The sequence below is a fragment of the Sinocyclocheilus grahami genome, unplaced genomic scaffold (assembly GCF_001515645.1).
Source record: "Sinocyclocheilus grahami isolate Dianchi unplaced genomic scaffold, SAMN03320097.WGS_v1.1 scaffold1094.1, whole genome shotgun sequence".
In the NCBI taxonomy this organism is placed as follows: Eukaryota; Metazoa; Chordata; class Actinopteri; order Cypriniformes; family Cyprinidae; genus Sinocyclocheilus; species Sinocyclocheilus grahami.
In genome coordinates this window covers 281,856-284,763 of record NW_015506273.1, presented here as the reverse complement: position 1 = coordinate 284,763, position 2,908 = coordinate 281,856, and the positions used below count along the sequence as shown (strand labels likewise).

Here is a 2,908-nt window from a genome sequence, read left to right as displayed (position 1 = left end):
CAGACACGGGTCACAACGAGGCGTTCCCCATAGCGACCCCTAGAGGACGCAGTTCGAAGTTCCCATGAAAGGGAACCAGCAGATTACCAACGAAATTTGATCATTAATGTATTTTTTCCCCAGCCTTTAACAAAAATGTTGGATGGGTTGGGGATCTCCCACAAAATAAATGCTTAATATGTTAAATTACCAGCACTGACCAGCATAGTTAATTTTATATTTTGTCCTCTCCTAGCGGTTTAATATAAGATTGAATAAATATATAATATATTTTGTGATTCCTGTTGTGTTGAGTGTAACTGATGGTGAAATGTACTCACTTGAGTATCTTCAGTTCACACACAGGATTCTTCAGTCCCTCACAGATCTCTTTGACTCCTGAGTCCAGCAGACAGCTGTTGTTCAGGTTCATCTCTTTCAGGATGGTTTTGGAGGAGAGAACAGTAGCTAGAACTGAACAGCTTTTCTCTGTCAGCTCACAATTATTCAGCCTAAACACAAAAAAAAATATTTTTTTTAACACAAATTAGATCAATAGGTCTTTATACAGTGGGCCTCATTTACGAAACGAACGTACGAGAGAAAATTGGGCGTACGGTCGTTTCAATGCAAAACTTGTAATTTATCAATGTAGCGTCTCGACCAATCTGACACACTAATTTTTATTTGATTTAACAAATCAATTATTCATTAGATTAACAAATCGTCACAGTCCCCTCACCTGAACTTGCGCGCAGCATGTCAATATGGTGGAGAATTGTAGAATGACAGCATTTTGTTAATTTTTATTTTCCTGACCATCAACTGAAGCTCATTAGTCGATAGTTAACCAGTAAGATTAGAATGTCTTTTTTTTGGTTTTATGCAGGGCTTTAGCTTTATATGCGCGGATAGCAGCGTAAACAAGACCATGAGGATTCAATCATCGCATTATGCACCTTCAGCGCTTCTGTGAAAGGAGAAAAAAAATGTATTAAGTCTATAAAAGGAATAAAATAAAAAGGATCACACAAATTATATAGACAGGCTCGTGAGCCCAATGCCGTTTCAGTTTTGCTTGACATTTGTATGCTGTTTATAATGAATGCCACTATAGCCTAATTTGTTTTATTTAATAGTTTAATATATAATTTTATAATTACTTATTTTTCATTCTTGTTACCGTTAAATTTAAAATATTTGTTGTAGAGTGAGGGGAACTAAATAGGCTGTTTATATTTACCAGTATTTTAATATAAATTACATAAATTAATGTAGCCAAATTGTTTGGAATTACAAGGTTAACGGGTGTTTTTGGAGTAAGATCAATTTCTCTCTTCGTTTCTCCGTATTGTAAACTCTAGGGGCGAGGCTTCTAAACCAGGGTGTTTTTAGGGGCGTGATATTCAAATGACGATTGTTTTCTGCCGCCACATTTATCAACATGCGATCATTCATATGAGATTGGCGGCATACGAATGTGTCATGAATCACACATGAACTCTGTCGTAAGTAGATTTGTGCGCACGGATCTGTGCTCTTTTCTACATTAGATTGATAAATGAGGCCCAGTATGTTTACCCACACATGGCTGATAGTCTTTATAATGAATAAAGAAGTTATAATGTATTATATTATATAATATATTATATATGTAGCTTTAAGGAAGCTACATATATTATATATGCATTTATATTATATATGCAGGCCTTTAAGAAAATAATCATAATGTTCAGGTCATAGTTAGAAGAGAGGGGTTACTGTGTGAACACTGGTGACCATAAATCTGAATAAAAAGTTCCACAAGGCTTGATTCTTGCACTGTTCCTGTTTAACTTGTATATGGTTTCACTAGGCAAAATAATAAAAAAGAACCAAACTGATCATCACAGCTTTGCAGATGACATCCAGATCTACTTAAGTCTATCACCCAGTGACTACAGTCCCACTGACTCCTTGAGCCAGTGTATTGATCAAAGTAACAGTTGGATGCACCAATTCTTCCTTTAAATAACCAAGACAAACAGTGGTTATTGTATTTGGCAAAAAGGATGAAATTCTCAAGGTTAACCCAAAACTTTGGTAAATCCAGAATTTTAGGGATCACAAAACTAAACATCAAGTCAAGAATATAGGTGTGATTTAGGATTTCAGTAGTCACGTCAAGTGATAACTTAATCAGCAAACTATCATATCAAGATACAGCAAGACATAGATGATTTTTAGATCCCACTACAACTTGATACAATTGTTAAATGCTTTTATAACTAGCAAAATGGACTATAATCACCTCACTTACAATCACCTGCCTTCTCAAAAAGACCATTAGACAGCTGCAGCTCATACAGAGCACAATGCTTCCAGGATTATGACCAGAACCAGAACATCACACTCAGGTTCTAACATTGGCTTCCATGTACAGTTAGAATTGCTTTTATAGTATTATTGCCTGTTCATTTATTCAGTGGCCAATTACTAAGAGACAATGAGGATATGATAAATGAATAAAATAGGGTTGAGCCAGTTAGAAATACCTAATGGCAAAAACTGAGTTACAAAAATACAAGAGATGCATAAAAAAAGGATTATACAAGCCATTTTACATTTACATACAGAAATACTAAGGTTCAAAACAAGGTTTGTTTATGTTCAACAACACAAGAAAAGTCAGTAGGCACATTCAAATCCAGACTATAATCACTGTTTAACACTGTATTATCTGAGCACTGGAGCACTGTGACTGATTTCACTGTATTATTTTATTTCTGTATTTTTCTCTTATTTCATTTAAAATATGTTTTACATTTCTACATTTCTTTTTATGAGAATTGTTAATCACTTTTTTTGTATAGCACTTTGAATTTTCATACATGTTCTACATGAATAACCTTGCCTATAAAATCACGTTGACTCACTTCAATTTCTCCAG

At 34.6% G+C, this 2,908-nt stretch overlaps 1 protein-coding gene across 1 annotated transcript in view; it reads right to left on the bottom strand.

Moving 5' to 3' along the window:
• Positions 1-2,908, bottom strand: part of LOC107566706 (uncharacterized) — a 101,602-nt gene that overhangs the window by 48,476 nt on the left and 50,218 nt on the right.